The following is a 12,854-nucleotide window of genomic DNA, read 5'->3' as shown; positions in this document are numbered from 1 at the left end:
TTGTTCCTTTATAACACGTGTTCCTGGGAGGAAGGGAAATTTCTGACATATAAATTATTCTGGTAGCAATTCTTACTGTTTAATTCTTACTTATATGGAAGGTACTTTTCTTCCATATAGTCTAATCAATTCCCAAGGTCCTGAAGTTTGTCAGGAATCTCCTTAAGAAAATGCCTTAACATTTCTCTGCTCTTTAGCATTTAAAATGCAATTCAGACAGTGCCTGAGGGAAAAGACAAAAATCCCAAACCCCGTTTGAATTTCGTTCTCTTCTGTGAGATGAGGAGAGTGTTTTCTTGTTGAAAAGACTGTTCCATCTGCCTGTCAGATGTTCAACTGCCAGACCTGTGAGTGGACTGGTAATAACTGAAAGATCCCTGTGTCATAGGGATTGTTTCATCGGTTTTGGAAAGGACATCCCTAGGCAAGATTTCCTAAATGTCTGCCTGCCCTGTCCCTGTTTCCTGTGTCAGCAATCTATGCCATGTGTCCTAAGGAATGCTGCCCCACAGAATAGCCATTGTCCTCTCACTTGGTGACTCAGCTGCCGTGTCCCAGTCGGGGCAGAGGTGGCTGCTCATGCTGAGCCCCCAGATCTTGTCCCTCCTTCAGCTCTGGGGGTGAGTGCCTGCAGGGAGTGTCTGGCAGAAGAACAAGGTATTTGCATTTATGATTTTAGGGCTATATCTTTTTTTGTAGGCCAAATGAGGATTCTTCATCTAAGAGGATTTATTAAGAGCCAATTTGAAAAAAATAGTTATAATCTGCTATAATCCTGTTATAGTCCAAAAGTATTTTTTCCACAGCGCGGATGCCTTTGAAGTTTTTGTGAATGAAAGAGGCTGTCCCTCCTCTCAGCAGAGAGGTATTTTTGAACACTGTTGTTTACCAAACAATCCTCTCTCACCACCTCACCCCTGAAAGCACATTTCCCTGGATTAGCTTTCCTTTGGGGTCTTGGCTTTTCCAGTGAGTTACGTGGGTGCTGCATCTGCTTTTACAGGAAGAGAAAGAGTTGAGAGGACATTAATGGTTTCCTTGTGGTTAAGGACAAAAGCTGCAATTTATAGATAAATGTGCTGTTCAAACATGTGACCTGCTAAGAGGAAACTCAGGCAGAGGATATGATTATCTTTTATAGTCACTTTTAAGGAGTTACAGTCATTCATTGCTGTCAATGACTTGTTCTTGATCTAGAAACACTGAAGTTTTCTCAAGCACTGTTTCCATTTCCAATGCTGAAAAAACTGGCCACACCACATTGTCATTGCACAGCAAAAGTGCTTCTCATTTAGGGTCTGTCACCTTGATTAAATATGTTCTTATGTACTTTCAAATAGGTTGGTGAGAACAGAGTAACTGAAATATATTGTTATAATTGGATGCGAGTCACTAGTAATTAATGATGTATACAAAAAAGCAAGAAGAAGGAAAAAAAAGATCAATCATGAAATTCATTCATACATCGAGGAATATTGCTTGCAGAAATGAATTAAAGAAAAACTGGTTTCTCTCAAATCAGGAGTTATTGTCACCCCAGGGCCAAAATATTCCTCTTACCCACTTCACTCTAGACAACTGGCCTTTTGAGTATTTATACAGAGGAGGACTCTGAATTTCCTCCTGTCCATATTCTGCTTATTGTATTGTTTCCTGCTGCACATTTGTTGTGGTTTTACCTGATGTAATTTTGCCTCTGTCAAATCAAATATCCCATTTCCTCAGAAGGCAGATGAACTGTTGTCATTCAGGAAATTCTTCTTCTAAATTGTACTCCACCCATTTTATCGAGTCACTCTCTCCCCTCACCCGTTCTGATGCAGAATCTCCCTCCTTGCTGTTTTTCCTGTTCAGAACTGCTCAGTCCCTGTGTCATCCCCAGCCATTGCTTATCTTCCCACTAGGTGTCATTCAAGTTACTTTGTTCTGAAATACCGAGCACCCACTCTCTGAACCAACCTCTTAGCTATAATTTAGCCATTCAAAGAATTGCCTGAAAGACATACTATGTTCTTGTAGGATATTACCTTTTCCATAGCCTCCAAGGTAAAAATGTATCCAAGGTGCAAAATGTGTGTGTTGAGCCATGTGTCTAAATCAGATGGTTAATCACATGTTTGTGTTTTATGGAACCCGTAGGGTTTTGAACCTGTTAATGAAAAGGAATATTCATAGTCAATGTTGATTCCCACGGCCTTAGGTGGGTGAACAGGGGGCACTGTGCCCCTCTCTGACTTGCTTGCTTTGCTCTGATGAAAAGCAGTTTGATTTCTAGCTCTTCGTGCACAGTCTCTGTCATTCAAAATACAATGACATGTTCCAGTCAAACACAACACAGCACTGCATTTATGGGAATGTTTTATTTAGGACTGGGATTTAGCTTTCAGAGCAAATGTCACCATCTTCTCCATTTTTTCTACGTGCCTTTTAGATGAAACTGAACTGCAATATTGTCTCTGGAAACACCTGTGGTTTGTTCAGTGCTTGGGACCAGACTAAGGATAGTCCGAAATAGCCCCTCCTCTCCAGGAATAGATGGTTGGACATGGTGTCCTCAGTTCCAGATTGTTTTCCTGCCCTCATTCAGCCCTTTGGGCCATTGTGTTTGTCGATACAGACACTGCCAGTGTGACCAAGAGCTCTCCATGGATGTACCTTGTTCCAGCTCCCTGCTAACTATGCAGGCAAGCCTGCTAAAAATATTGAAGCATCTTTAGCAAGTTATTGCATCACAGCTGTGGCAGGAATGTAAAATGCATGGGATTATTCAGCACCCTGAGTGCTGTGCTATTGTCCTTGTTTAAGGAGTTTGGTGATAAACAAAATCAGCCTTCAGCCCCATTAAGTCCTGCTATTTTCTGCTTGAAGGGTTGGAAATGTTGAAGGCAGGACATTGAACTTTATGGCTACACTGAGCAGTTGCTCTTGGAAAGATTAATTAGAAATTAATTGGTGTCTGATGTCAAAGAGTACACTGGAAAAGCCCAGGTGATGAGTTCACTGTGGTAACTCACTGCAAGGTTGAACTTACTGCTCATAAGGGATAAGAGGGTCAGTTTTTGTGCTGCCCTTTATACAGCTATGAACTCACAGGCTTTGAAATCAAATCCACAGCTCTGGATGTGTGTCCAGTGATGGATTCATGTTCCCAGGTACAGCAGCTCCAGCCCCACTGTCCCCCCAGCCCGTCTGTATTCACACAGTCTGTGGGGCTCACACCTCCTCACGTGTCCAGCTGGTCCTTGTGAACTGCACAAGACTTTGCCCAGACTTCTGGTCCCATGTGGAGAGCCCCACGAAGTCACTGCAGACAGACCTAACCTGGCTCTGCTCAGTTCCTACTGCAAAGCAGCTGGATTGTCAGGAATGCACAGCCCAGCTGCCCCCTTCACCCAGTGCAGATGTCAGAGCTGCAGAGCTTTCCTGGGCTGGGGAGGACAGTCTTGAGCAAGGCTCTCCAGCTGTGCTGCCACACAGGGTTTGCTGTAGGGTGGGACAGAATGTTATCACCAGTCCCAGTTTTCCAATCCTTGCATTTCACCCTCAAACCCATGATATTTGCATTTCAAAGCAATGCAGTGTGTTTAATTTTTTTTAAATTTTTTTTTTAGTGGGCTTGGTGTTTTGAGCCATTAAAGTTCCCATTTTCCAAGCTCTGCTCATAGTCCTTAAGGCTGGATATTGTTAATGAAAGCTGATCACGTGCTTCCAAGAGCTGGGTTCTGAAGGAAATCCTTTAAATAGTGTGCCCTGTGATAAAATCACAGGAGCTGAAAATGCTGCTGTGCTAATCCTATTATTTCCTATCACTGAATCCTGGTATACAAACAGTTTGGAGAGTCAGTTTTATCAAGCTGGCAGCCAAATTAATCACATGGTCACTTATACCAGGGTATAAATAGGCAGAGTTCCTCTGAGGAGAATTGTGCATTCATTAAAAGATGCTGCAAGTCTCTTCCTGCATAATCTCATTCTGTCTTTGCCCTCATTTCATCTCTCGAGCCCAGTGTTGATGACTCTATTCACTGACACTTCTTACATTTAATGGAGCCAGTTGGAGGTGATTTATAATTCATTTCCTCATCAGTTTTGATAAATCCTGGTGGTTTGATGTTGTCCTGCAGTGACACTCGTGGTGTCATTGTCTGCACACTGACAGGCACAGAACACCCCCAGTGTCTCTGCCTCTAATGGAAAAACCAGAGCCTGGAGTGAGAGGAGGGCTCTGTGTCCTCTCCAATCAGCAGCTCACTCTGAGGATGTGTCTGAAAGCCCTCAGCACTCCCCTCGTGCCTTGGCTGGCTGCTCCCTGCTGCTCTGGCTGCACGGGCTGAAGAGCAGTGCTCAGGGTTTGTGACTGCAGAACATCGGAAATAGTCACTTTCTCTTTTTTTTTAATTAAGGAGGAGTCATCACATGAATTATCCTGAAATATTAGGGGTCTTCAGATAACAGGACAAGGAAAGAAAAATCCATGGGATTCCCCTTCCCATCAAGTCTTTCTCACTGGCTCTTTTCAGTAGTATTTTATCCTCTTTGCTGTTTTAAAGAGCCTTTCATTATGATCTAAGTAAGTTATGATCTGAGTTAGTGAGATCACAGTGCTTTGCCTGAGATTTTGCTTCCATGCTTTGCTTTTTGCCTTTGGGTGTTTCAATTTGTTTCCTAGTGAACCCAATTATTTTTCCTTTTCTTCTCCAAAGTCTGTGGCATTTCTGACAAATCTCTATGAATATAAAGACCAAACCTAGAGTAGTGAGGTCCCCTTTCCAGAATATATGGCCACTTATGTGTCTGACTTGAGTGGCCAGGGCTTCCCTGAGCCACCTCCACACATATACAGTCAGCAAACAGCCGTGTTGTACTCAGGGAACGGGTGAAAAAAGGGTGTGCTTCCTGTGGGTTGAGAAAAATGGGAATCCGTTTATTTCCAGAGTTCCAAAATTACTTTTTTTTTTTCCTGATGTGTTAAGCAGGGCTGTGAAACCCCTGTGTCTGGAAATACTTGTTCAAGGAGCTTCTTATTTTGCTGGTGGTTAATAGTGGAATAAAAGAACATGCAGAGCAGTCAGAAGTTTTCCTCAGGGCAAAGGTCCTGGTGGACATAAGTTGAACATCTGAGGAAAGAAGCACAGACATCTATTCTCAACTCAGTGAGGACTGACATTTTCTCAGCCTTCAGGAGATTGGATACAACTAATAAATAGTGCAGATGTCACCTAATTTTTAGGCTTTTATTGCTTCCAAAAAAGTCTGTAAACTGAAATTCAGTACCTGTCAGAGTCAGCACATAAAGGAGCATCTTGAAGCGGGTAAAGATACCCATGACTGAATGAATGTTCTTGAGATTCATCTTTGAAAGACTTTAAAGGTCTTGGTATAAGGTGAATTTTCATGAGTACAAATTTGCTAACAGCATTTTTCATTTCCATGGAAAAGACCAGAGTCTTTCAAAAAAAAAAAAAAACCACAAAAAAGAAATCCCTCAGACTCCCTTTAGAGCCATAAGTATATTGCAGATATATTGACAGTAAACATAACCTCTTTGCCTTTAGGAAACCAGAGTGCACAGGCAACACAGGTCCTTTGCTCCCGAACCTGCTGGGAAGCAGCCACTCCTGACAATTCCATGTGTGGACACGTGTGCAATAAGTGCCTGTTTCCTTTAATTTAAACCAGAAACTTTCAGCAAATGTGATCAAGGAAAATGTATCTTATACCAAAAGAACACCCACGTGCAGAATAGTGACATCTCATGAATCAGAGCAGAGAATCTTTATTTAATAGGGAGAAAAGCAAAGCGGAACAGCTTCTATCAGTGTTTCTCTCCAAAAACCTGTCTTTCTGACTGCTCCAGGTATTCTTTTCAGCCCTTTGCTGCTCCCAGGGATAAATATGTGCTCCTTACCACTCAGTTTTTGTCTTTCATCCTGCCATCTGCTCCCCCTATTCCAGCTCCATCATTCCCAGTGCCAGAATGCAATATGCAGATGCATCCTGCAGGTATGGTCCTGCTGGGGGGAGGAATCATAGTTTGTATTGATTAACAGCCTGGTTCAATCTTCATGTGAAGTGTTCATTTAGTGAGAGTGTGTGTATAAGGGTTGTCCAGAAAACCCCTGATTCAGAGCCCTGCTAAACCCATGGCTGGGGGATATTCCAGAGCAAATGAACCCACAGTCAGCAATGATCCCTTTGGCCTCTTGCCTGCCTAAACCCCAATATATCACAGCTCGAGAGCTGGGGGTCTGTATGTGGTAGTTTTCCTCAAAAACTTCTGCATAAGCCAAAAAATCCACCTGCTGTTATTTTCACATTAGAGTTAAGTGGGCAAAAGAGACCTGCCACTGAATGAGCTTTCTGCAGTGGAGTTTCAATGTATGAACTGTATTTGCTTTGAGAATTTTTTGAGAAGCTAAGGATTGACTCCTATTGCTGAAATCTTCCCATTTTTGCCCAATTTATCTAACCTGAACTGGGGCAGTTCACCTTGAAAAATAAGGGAAAGACACACCCATGTGGATGGCAAATCACTGCCTCTGCTGGAATCTGTATTTTAACATATTTATGAGATGTTGGCACCTGCTGCCAAAGTTGTCCAGCGAGGGACCTTTGGAGCAGATGTGGGAGCTGATCTCAGCTGATAATGACAATATTAGTGGTAATGATTCCAAATCTTACAGTTTAGGGGGGAAAAGCAGTAAAAAAGGGCCTCCTCTGTAGTGTTTTAAAGCCTGGATGCAGTTCCTCTCCTCGAATGGGAAGGGTTGATTGGCTTGGCCAGTGCTGCAGCCTGGATGCTGTGGGAGCTGGGATGCCATGTAGGGTTGGGAGTGTCCCAGCAGCTTCTTAGAGGAAGAGAAAAGCAGATTATTGAGGCAGTGTGGTAAGTGATGTCACTGGCATTGAGCTGAGCCCAGGCAGCAGAGCTTTCTGAGCAGGGGGTGTTCTGCACTGGACTTTTGAATGAGGTATAAATCTTCTGGCTTTTGATATTCTACCCACCAGACTGTCTCAGACTGCTGGAGTAACTGCAGAGAATATGGGCAGGAAAAATATCATCTGTCTGAAAGGCAAACAAAATGAATTGTCCCCCACACTTTGACTTTGGCAATACCTGTCATAAAAAAAAGCAACATATCACCCATCTCTTCAGTCAAAAATCTGTGACAAGGGCTCAGGGCTTTCACAGCCTTAAACCACCAGTGCTGATGTTGCAAGCCTCGAGCAAGTTCCTTTCAGCTCTTTAAATACTTGACATACTGTTGTTTTCAGGCTAGACGTGATTTTTCTTCATGCATAACGAGCTAAGTAAAAAAGGAAACAAAGGTAAAATTAATTCCCAGGTCCTGGGGTAAAACTGCAGAAAATAGAAAGAAAGTTCAGCCTGGAGGAGGACAATTTCAAAGCCATGATAACATTGTAGCACAGACAGTATGTAGAGAAGAAATACTGTGTTGGATTATATTGTGAAGCAGGGAAAATAGAAGTTTATATTTACTAGTCTAATATGAAAATTCTCTGGAATATTTTTACTAACCTTTATTTCTGCATTAAGTTTTTCATTCAAAACCACATTGTTTAGGTGGAGAAATACAAGGTTCTCCTCGTACACTTCTTTTTTTTTCCCTCTCACTAGCTTCTTTAGTGACTTACTTGACTTTTTGTTTTAGGTATTTAAGAACTATTTTCCCAAACAACACCCTCTGAAACATTTTTGCTATTTTTTTACAAAGCCATTTTAGGTAAAGTAGCAAAGGAAAGGGGAGGTTTTACTCCCTTTTGCTACTTTTGGAGTTCTAGTTTATAATTTTTTGAATGCTTTGGCCTAGGGATGTGTGTGTTGACATAAAAAGACTGACGTGTCTCAAACCCAGAAGTATCTAAAATATTGGAAACAATGGGAAGATCATTTTGAGTATCTGATTATTTCAGATTTGTTTTGATCCTATTTAGAGAACTTATCCTTTATTCAGAAAGCTTATTTAAACTGGTTTACCCCAAAGACTGTATGTAAAGCTGAGGTGGATGCCCCTTTGGTCAAGGCTTTCATTTAGGATAGAATTAAACTGGGCTTAATTCCTTGCTCTGCATAACGTACAATTGTTTGTGCAAAGCAGAGCAGCTCCAGCAGGGAGGGCTGAGGGGAGCCCAGCAGGTCAGCAGAGCAGTGGGCAGGGGGTTCATGGTGAGATGAGGGGCCAGAGTTCAGTCCCTCCTCAGTCACATTCCCCCCCCCAGCTCCTGGGAGAGCACACAGCCCTGGAGTGCTGGCTGGGCTGCACAGCCCATGGAGCAACAATGTCAGCAAAGTCCACTTTAAACAAGGGCACTTCTTCTGGCCACAGTATTTCACTGGAATATTCTTGTTCTGCTTGCTGAGTTTGTCCTTTCTCCAGCTGTGAGAAGGGACTGATAGATCATCCCCTCTTCCCTCCACCACTGTGGGGAATTCACCTGCTGGCTCTTTGTCCCTTTCTGGAGGGCAGAATTGTACCAGAGGTGTCCTGACCACATCCATCAGTGGTGTCAGGTCTGTTGAAATGGTGACATCACTTTCTCCTCTGTTGTCTGATAACGCTGTTTTTTCCTTTTTTTTTTTCTTTTAATTTTCTGCACAGAAATCAAATTTTCCCCTCCTAATTATTCAAGCCAGATTTTTTTCTTAAACTGCAAACAAATCATACCCTTTTCACACAAGCTGAGACAACTCTTAAGGTGTCCTGGCTATCTGCTGCCCCTGAATTGGGATGGCCCCAAAGTTAGAAGGGACTAACTCTCCTGCACCGAGGATGTCAGGTGGGAACTGGTAATCCTTGAGTTCTTATCCATTTTCCCCTGAGATATTTAGAGGGATAAACATTCAGCACCTCAGCCAAAAGCAGCCCTGGAGAATTGCTGTGGCCTAAAGAACTCCCCTGGGATTTTTGAGTGCCCTGGGCACAGCTGGTACACAGGGAGGACTTTGCAGTGTTCCCAGCAGTGCTCAGGACAAGCCAAATCAGAGTTTGGATTTATGCATAGGTAAGACTTGCTCTGGATGAGTAGTAAAAAGAACAGCTCAACAAGCTTTTACAGTCATCAGTTCACCTGGTGCCTCTCACCAGGATTCTCAAAGCTCCAAGACACTTGGTGTGATGTGACTGACCTGGTGACAGAGTTCTGGGAATTTGGGATGTGTCAGTGCCACCAGTGTGCCAAGAAAAGGCACGGGCTTGTTCTCTTCATCTGGCATTGACTTTTCACACTCAAATCTCTTGGTTCTTATGCCTACCAAATACAGTTTCTGCACATGGTATGGGGAGCAGTGTTCTCTTGTTCTTGCACATCCAATTTTTATTTAATTCAAAGAAATAGGTGACTATGGACCAGTAAAACACAGTTAGGGAGAGCTTGCTCATGAGGAGCTGATTTCCCAAGTCACCTGTTCTAAGGATGGTGGGAGTTTCAGGAGCTGGTTCCTGCTGAACCCACATGCACTGAGGGGCACAAAGGCAAATGGGAGTTGTGGAACTGAGCAGGGAATGGAGAGGCACAGGCAGATGCCCTGGGTCAGGACACGTAGAAGCTGTTTGCTGGGAAGTATCCCTTATCTGCATTCTGCCAGGCACACAACCATTTATTGCCCCAATACAAAGGAGGAAGTCACAGGAACCAGTGAATCCTGGAGCACAGGGGACTGAGGAAGGGTAGAGTCAGTGGGTAACTAAGTGCTCCAGATATAGCTGTGGAATTTGTCATCAACTGACAGGTTAAACAGAACAAATATACACATGCAGTGCTCAAATTGTTTGAGCAGCAATATTACCTTGTGTTTAATATTGGTGGTGGTGGGGTGAACACAAGATACCAACTGTTAAGGATGTTTTCTGAATCCTTTTTATCCATTTATTACTATGAAGAATTAAACTGGAATCTGAATGACTTGTCTATTATGGGTCATCTCTCTTCTCATAATTGTGCAAAATGCTTCCAAGGACATTTTTAGGGTCTATATAGCACTGTAACATGGTTGTAGTAGGACCATGAAGTGATTTATCAGCATTCCTGTGTCCATAACTGCTATAATTTGTATGGAAATTTTGATGTGGCAATGGCTGGAGAAGGAGTGACAGGGAAGAAAGAAAGGAAAATGTGACTTATATTTGCTATTTGCTTGTGTGACAATTTATGAGCCAGTCAAAGCGTAAACTCCAATTCCACCGTCCTTCAGAGATGTCCAACTGCTTATTTTCAGCAGAAATTATGGCCAGGTCTTCATAATGTTATCATTCAACAGCAAACACAGCTTTAAAACTACTTCCAGAATTCATTCATCTGTGCGGGAATGAGGTGAATCTGTAAAAAGGAATTACCAAAGATTTCACACAAAATGCTGGAATTAGTTCTTCCATTTTTAGTAGCAGTAGTTTGGGGATCTATATGGTGATTTCTCTTAATAAGTCTGTTTCTGCCTATAAGGCAATGCCAAATGTCTTGTAAGATTTGAAATGGCTTTAAAAGGTCTTACTACTTTTTAGTTCTAAGCTCCTTTTTGCTTTAAAAGTATGAATAGATTAGTAAGACTGGAGTTGCTGTTCTCTTGCATGAACAAAAGAATAAAGAACACCAAGGTTTTTGTATTATTAATTCTTTAAATTTTAAAGGCCTCTACATCACAAAACAGGTTAGGATTCTCATGACATTGGGTTTTTTTCCACCTCACAATGGGATTCAGTTGAAGTGGAACAGTTTAAGTGAACTTTAAAAGATGTTCTGCCCAAGGTGGAATTTCTGGTAATGCAGGGATTGAGATTTCTCCTACATATTCTGGAGAGCTTTTTCTTGTACAATTCTTGTCAGTAGAATCTTTTCTGTAGAATTGTCAGATATTATTTATTTCAGAATCCCAGCCATATTTTTTCCCCCTCCTCCTGTACTTTTCAATTGCTTGTGATCTTTGTCGTGGCCAGCTCTCAAGAGTTTGGGAGTGACTTGTACAGTCTGAAATAATAGGACAGGTGAGGTCAGTCTACCATGACTTGCAACAATTTCCTTTTATGAAATGGTGGTTGCTGGATACACTGTTCTGCTTCTTAACTGGGGGGACCCACACCACAAACCCATAGTTACCGAAAAAGAAAACAACTGATAGCCACAAATAACACCTTTCTGGAGGCCCTGTGGCTTTGGGATGGACTGTGCCCTGCACATAAGCTGAAGACCTGCAGAATAAATTCAGACTTTAGTTCTTGAGAGCAACTCATTGTGGTTAAAATTATCACCACAGAATTAGAATTTCTAGGTTTATCAATGTAGTATGAAAACTTTGGTTGTCTTTCTTTTTCTCTTCCCTTTCCAAACAGAATCTTGCTAAAGACACTTCCTTTGCAGATCCAAACATTGTGATTCCATACTCAAAATAAATAGGTGAGAGTGCTCACTAACAACTGCTGCAAAAATTCAGCTTCTTCCTGCATTGGTTACTCTTTGTTGCTTCCTGACCAGAAAAGAATCACCCATGTAATTATTTACTTCTTATGTCCTGAAATATTTCTGTACTTCAGGATCTGAAATCCTTCCTGTCACTTTTCTGTCTCTACTCAATATATTGTTGTTCGGTTCAAGAGCTCCTTAAATCTGATTTTGTGACTTGAATCCTGTCAGATTTATTCCCGTGCAGCTCCAGCCAGGTCTGGAAAGGCAGCTCCACTGTGTGTTCCCTCCTGGTGGGTTCTCTGCTGAGTCAGTGGGACCCAGGCTGTTACACTCCAATTACAAAATGAATGCACAAGATCAGGCACTCATTTTGCTTCCCTCAAATGTAACAGCAGAGTCTGAGACAAGCCCTCCTGCCTGGCATGTTTGTTCCCATCCTGGTGCTGGAGAGGGTGTCTGTTTGTCTGTGCCACTTTAACGACAGGCAGTGTTCAGGTGGTTATTGCAAGCCTTGAGCAAAAGGAGCGTTCTGTGGTGGTGGAGCTGGTGAGGAGATGTTTTCTCTGCACTGTTATGTAAAGGTGACCTAGAAATGGTTTCCATGGCAGTAGGATGTGCTCCATGGTGCTGGTCCAGGGCTCAGAGGAGGCCCCTGAACACGAGCACATTGAAAATTTCAGCCCATTCGGGAGCGACTTTCAAATGACTCTCAAAGCCTGGTGACATTTTTGGGTGACTATCAGTCCTTTGGTGGATGAGTCAGTGGTGTCTGAGCCCTGGGCATGGCAGATGTTTGTTCAGGAGCAATTAGCAACCGAGTTGCCTCCTCCTGCTGTCCCCAGAGCTGCTCTGTGCTGGTGGGAGCTGCAGTGCCTGACAGGAGATCAAGTTGTGCTGCTGCCTGTGCTGGGCTGGCACTGCCTGTGCAATGGCTTTGATTTCCACAATTCATGTAAAAACAGAACAAAGATCCTCCCATGGGCATTGCATATTCTTTATTTAAAAATAACATTTTTTATCTAAATGGTTTTTTATGATGAATCGTCTCACCCTCCACATATTCTCCCCTTTTTTTCTCTAATTTTTGGCAACCTTCAGAGGTAGAAAATCCCTCACAAAAGGCTAGACCTCACCTTTGTCAGAGAACTTTTTTCCACTTGTAATTGTGAAAAAAATCAATGAGAAATAATCAGCAAACACCAAACTATCAAACAATGAAACCTTGAAGTACAGAAATTATGTCAAATTGTAACACTCTAAGACTCTAATGACCTTTTTGCTCTGCAGTGAGGATGCGGGTGAAACCATTTGAATACTGATAATTTTTCAATGTCATCCTATAGTCCTTGTTTACTCCTTGACAAAGATAAGTTATAGTTCTTTGAGGCAGAGTCACAAACCAGTAGTTTATAATGTAATTTGTTTTGTGCTTGCAA

The sequence above is a fragment of the Manacus candei genome, unplaced genomic scaffold (genome assembly GCF_025592945.1).
Source record: "Manacus candei isolate 608988 ecotype Guabito, Panama unplaced genomic scaffold, ASM2559294v1 h1tg000036l, whole genome shotgun sequence".
NCBI classification, from domain to species: domain Eukaryota; kingdom Metazoa; phylum Chordata; class Aves; order Passeriformes; family Pipridae; genus Manacus; species Manacus candei.
The sequence above is the reverse complement of the archived record's forward strand: the minus strand, read 5'-3'. Positions refer to the sequence as shown.